Source organism: Coturnix japonica, chromosome 4 (assembly GCF_001577835.2).
Source record: "Coturnix japonica isolate 7356 chromosome 4, Coturnix japonica 2.1, whole genome shotgun sequence".
NCBI lineage: Eukaryota > Metazoa > Chordata > Aves > Galliformes > Phasianidae > Coturnix > Coturnix japonica.
This window is the reverse complement of record NC_029519.1, coordinates 30,264,883-30,270,714: the sequence shown is the minus strand read 5'-3', so window position 1 is coordinate 30,270,714 and position 5,832 is coordinate 30,264,883. Positions and strand designations below refer to the sequence as shown.

At 41.2% G+C, this 5,832-nt stretch overlaps 1 long non-coding RNA gene across 2 annotated transcripts in view; it reads left to right on the top strand.

Annotated features, from left to right (window-relative positions):
• Positions 1-5,760, top strand: part of LOC107313224 — a 40,674-nt gene extending 34,914 nt beyond the window's left edge. Inside the window, exons 3-4 of one of the 2 annotated variants that reach the window (XR_001554866.2) lie at positions 2,996-3,100; positions 4,140-5,760. This is a non-coding gene — a long non-coding RNA (uncharacterized LOC107313224). Of the gene's footprint in view, positions 1-2,995 lie in introns of both variants that reach the window. The other variant, XR_001554865.2, reaches the window with a different exon arrangement.
• The last annotated feature ends 72 nt before the right edge of the window (positions 5,761-5,832 follow it).

Sequence of the window (5,832 nt, the reverse complement as noted above, 5' to 3'; positions counted from 1 at the left end):
ATCTGGAAACCGGCGGAGGAGGCGTCAGCACAGCGTCAGCACTGCGGCGGGGAACGGAACGCCCCTTAAAGGGGACGCGCGCTCTGCCTCGCTCCCTGCGCTTCCCACAGCTGGCTCTGCCTGCTCGGAATAAAGGTGCCTAAAACACGGGTACCCCCACTGCAGGTATGGTGGTTTCTGTGGGTACCGTTTTTGGGGTAAACATCAAAACCCTACAAAACAAGGCTCCTCTCTGAAAACAACACAGCACTACGGCCACAGCCTGACACAGCAGGTGACACTACTGCCCCCTTTCGTTCCATTGCAGAGACCGAAAGTCAGCGCTGAACTCAGTGTCTCGGCAGCCCTGCTGGGAACTCGGGTTATTTCTCCATTCTTCTCAGTTTGATGTCGTTCCAGCGGTCTCCTCAGTTCCCCATGAGGATGTGAAGTGCCCAGGACCCCTGCAGCAGGAGGGCTGGTTGTTAAACAGGGGTATAGGTGAAGCACTAAGGACGAGCAGCTGGTGGTAGGCACAGCACCTGGATCCAGCTCCGCCTGCTGCAGCAGTGAGACCACATCCCATGCAGCCCCTGCTGGGACAACACCAGCCCTGTGACTCAGGGCATTGCAGTAAATGCTCCCACAGCACCGCCTCATGCTCACTCCTCACTGAGAGAAACCAAGAGAGAGCCCGCTCCGTGCAAATGCTCTTGTGTAGCAATGCAACCTTACCAAGCAAGGCCCAGAGCTGCTGTGCAGCCTGGCAGTGGGGGTGAGCCCTCCGTGCAGCAGCAAGACAGACTGTGCTGCAGTGGGGAATGTAGACAGTGCAGACATTAGTGACAGTGACAAGAAAGTGCCATTGGCTGCTACATTCACTTTGCCAGGTGTATGACTGTATGAGTCAGAGATAAGCTGAACTTGTTCATAAAAGTCTTTCTTGCATGCATTAGTGTTACACCACGTGCTCAATCTGCAAGTATGAACAAAATTCATTCACATCAGATTAGCCACAACCCCGAGTCCTGTCACACCCATGTTCTGCTCCCTCCACCAACCTGATCCTATCCCTGTACTCCCATTGCAAATCCTCAGGTTTTGGCTACATTTGGGGGTTTTTAATTCCAGATGTGTAACAAAAACAGCAACACAGATAATCCCATGTAAAAGGTTAAGTCTTTCCTTGGATAAGTTTCTTGAATGATATCAAAACAGTGCTCTTTAATTCCTAAAAGTATTTAACTTGGTACATGCTTATTTATAAAAACAACCAAATGACTTAAGGGTATTACTCTTCTAGTATTGCAGCTAAAAACATGCTATGCAAATGACCACAGACATCATGCAAACAAGATATGCATTAAATAAGATACACCACAGCTTTTGATGCAGCCCAGGATACTGTCAGTCTTCTGGGCTGCAAGTGCACACTGCTGGCTCATGTCCAGCTTTTCATCCATCAGAACCCCCAAGTCCCTTTCTCTGCAGGACAAAGAACTGGCATTACTGCTCCTCCTGTTGCATGGAGGATATTAGGGAGCACTCCATGAAAGACAATGTTATCTTGGTGATATATTGTCATACAGCAGTCAATGGGACCTTTATAGGTCCCTTTATAGGTTCCTTCTCCTCACTCTGCATCCAAGTAATCAGAACAAGTCATTACTGCACTACACTGAGAAGGAAGCTCAGATACTTTAGCAAAGTGTTCTTTTTTGTTAAAGAGCACTAAGGAACATTTTCTTCTTGTTTCATCTACAGCAAAAGAGAGATCTTTAACTAACAAATATTTATCTGATGTAATGCCTTGTTAGCTGTTTCCAACTGCTAAATTTAGAAGGGCTGTGATCCTTCTTCTGGTGCTTCTTTACTGGGCAAATAGAAGGCTTAAGAATTAAATGAGGTCACTCCAGTCTCAAGGGAGCTCTGAAACGTTTCAATGCTATTAAAACTTCACGGCTATTTTTTTCCCTTTAGTAATACTGAAACAGTTTTTACAGCGTGTACATTTTCAGCTCAGATCAGAAATCAATAGTCCAGCAAGAAGCTGTTTTCCAATAAGTTTAAAACAAATGTTAAGTCTTTGAGTAGCACAGTAATGTGAAAAATGCTAACAAAAAAAGAAAAGGGTAGCATTCAGGTTTTTTATCTAGTCCATGTAGCAAGGAGAGGACAGCCGCAATTTGAAGATGCTCAAACTGCACCTGTATTACTGTCAGTACCAACAGTGCCTGGCAAGTCGACAGAGCCTGCTTTCTTCAGTTCCTTTGCACTTCCCCACAAGCTAAAGTCTGTAGTAATCTTTTTTCAGAAGATAATCCAGCCAAGCAAAAGTCACGCACAGCACCATACCTGTGATTTCCTATGCTGCATCAAGTATGTAAGGAAGCATCCCAAGTTCCTGAGCTTCAATAACTCATAATGCTACTTTGTTAAATACCCTTCTGAAGAAATTAATCTTGAATGCTATTTGTGGAATGTTTCTGAGTTTTGAGTCACAAGCACATACACATGGAGGCCATCTGGAAATACTTCTAGAAGGCAGAAAGGAGATTTGAAGAACTATAAACACTTATGTACCTCATGCATGTTTTACTTTTTCTACTCTAACAAGAAAAAAACAGCAACTTCAGACTCTTTACATATGAAGGAATTGCAGCTGAAAAAGGAGAGCTGAGGAATTTGCAGGCAATACAAGGGGATCGGTCCAAACTTAAGGACTGACAACATTCTTCCTGGAAAGCAACAGCAGGAAAGTCCATGGCAAAGCATTGCCTGTGGCAGGTTTTTTTTGGCACCACAGAAAAAAACTGTCAACAAGAGAAAGGCCAGAACCCAGACTTTTGTTTAAATTATGAAAACATAACCAAAGCAATTGTAAAACAGATAACCTAAGAAAAAACACAAATAAGGTAGATTTCTACATGAAAACAATATTCACTTATTTTCTGTTCAGGTCTGAATGCATTTGATGTATTTTTTCAAATTCCGTTATCAACACTTTACATTTCAGGATCAGGATTCCCCGTCATTAATCCCCTGAGAGCTGAGCTCTGTGTCCCAGTGAGAATCCATCCAAGTTGAGGAACTTCCCTCTTGAAGCAAACAAATTTGCAAGGTAAGACAGCATTGCTCAGAGTATAATTTGCATTTTGAGCTATAACAATATTTCTTTTCCATATTCCGTTTGTACAAAGCTAGACTCCTGAAAATGTTTAAACTATTTCATAAATGTTTCTAGCTTTATGTATAGCAAGAATTAAGTTTACAGGGTGATGACTTAGCTACACAGCACACAATCTAATAGCATTAGACATATTCTAACAAGTAGAAGCTCTCCCAAGCAGTGCACAGTAACAATTATCAAGTAAATAATGAAAAGTAAGAAGATGAAGAGACACTTCTGCTTGAGGGACATAACACAAGAACTTCAAGCATTAGACTAAAAACAGACGTAATTTCACTTGTGAGATTATCTACAAACATTTTTGAGATCAGAATCCATGCTAGTGCCATCTTAATTGCTAAAATGTTAATTAATTGGGATTTTTTTAAACACAGAATAGAAACATTGGTACCTGAATCTAAGATTTTCAATGTGCATCTTAATAATTCCGTCAGTTACCACCAAAATCACCGTGTTCTGAACGACACTGAAAATTTTGACTGAAGTGACGAGCAGTTACATGAACCTCACAAAGTTATTAATCACTGAAGTGAAAAAGGCAGACTTCATTACCTTCAACAATCAGCTACACAGAAAACCATGCTCACTTTTAAAGATGCTAAATACAAAATGTTATCAACACGCTACCATGAATTACCAACCATTCTGAGAGAAAGAACGGCACAGTTCTTGGCCAAATGTAGCGAGTTTATGAAGCAGAACCAAGAGATCATTTATTTACCAGTTTACCCACTTTGGACATTAAAATCTGTTTGTACCTGTCTTTGAAAGCGTAGTTTAAAGCCTCTGCTGGAAAACAGTGCATAACATTGACTGAATTTACAGAACTGAAAAAAATCCTACAGAAAAAGAAATGGATTCTTAAAATAAACATCCACAGTTTGTATTACATGGAGTTTGTTATACAACATTCCTTCTACTGTTTCTACTTGCATGAGGTATAACAATGGTTAGAAATATTCCTTTTCAGGTCTTTTATTTTTCAGGCATTTGGTGCTGGAAATCTGGATTTATTCTGATGGGTACCAATAACAGATGTATGTGTTCAGTGTTAGCACAAGAAACTATAAATGCAAGTGCTGTGGAATAGGGCACATTTTCAGCTTCCTTCCATAAATGTCCATCAACTTCTGTACCTCTCTAGGAATAGAGATGCCTGCATCGACTGCAGTCTGGATACAGTAAAAAAAACTGTCAAGAGAAACCACAGAACGTCTGACTCTTTTTAACCTATGTCCTTTTCTGGAAGGAGCCTGCCTATACAGGTTAGCTTCCATAGGGGGTGCTCCAGCTCCATACCAAATCAATAAAAAACGGTTCATTCACACCAGAAACTGTGCAGGGCTTTTGTGATGATATTCTTCTTCTAGGTCAAAACCAGGATTCCTCTGGATGCTAATGTAAATGCACTAAGTTAAATGGTGCTGAGGACATAACACAGGAAAAAAATCTTACATGAGCCATGAGAAATGCATATGCTTTTTGCCATTGTTGCCCCTGTTCCATGCCTGGTTCCCACTGGTGCTGATCAGCAATGGTGAGCAGCAGTGAGATTGAACTTCGTAACACACAGCCATGCACTTCACTTAAATATCCTGTTGTGCTTTTGTGGGTGAAGGCAAATACAACTTAAGGGCAAAGAAAAATCAAGCCAAGGTATTCCTTTCTTAGTCCGAGTACTCTTTCATTCATATCAACGTGGGTATGCCAAATAACTGCTGCTTCTGAGAAACCATCAGAAGGAAGATGTCCACAACCACCAATACGCATAATTTTGCTGCTTCATCACATGAAAGTGTGCTGACTTTGTGGCTGCAGGTTTGTTTTTCAGATCAACAAGAATCCTGAAGTGAATTGCACGTTCTCCCTACCTCCTCCCCACTTAACAGCCCTCCTCTGTTGGCTTGCCATCACTGTGGCTGCAGAGATGTTCTTGAAAATGTTTCTTTTCCTAACCATAGTGGTGAAACAGAATGGCCGGGTCTGTACCTTGTTCTCTCTGGATGCACACAAAGCAGTCGACTGTAACCCTGCACCACTGGCTCTGCCTGGAGCTGCTTCTCAGTGTCTTTTAATTTTTTCCACAGAAATCTCTCAGATAACCTGATTTGTAGATGGAGAATAGAGATGTAAAAGCATTACTGATGCAACTCAGCTCTGTACATCTCAAACTGATATGTTGTCATGAAGGAACCATCAATTTTGGAAAGGGCTGATTAACAAAACCTTCCATCATACACTTAAACTTCAGGCTTAAGACTTCTACTGCGTGAAATTAAAGCAACTACAGAATGATTTAAACCAAGCTGTGAATGACCCAGTGAGCGTGAGCAGTCAAAGGCATTTAAAGGATCAGTTTAGAATTACTCTGAGTGCAATTTGCTAGTTGAAACATGCTAAGGATTTGATCGTGAGAACCTAAAGAATGGAATTTACTTTCCTAAATACATAGATATATTTTTTCTTTTGATCCCATTGTTAGCAAGTAGAGGCAGCGAAAGGAAAAAAAAAGTTGCACTATTGATGAAGGATGCGATAGGGCACTGTGCAAATGTCCAAATCTAAATGTGCTGGCTGGGGGTAAAAATAAATGGACCCAAGAAAATCAAACCTTTTAAACTAGATCTTCAGTAAAACTGTATAATAAATTAACAAATACAATC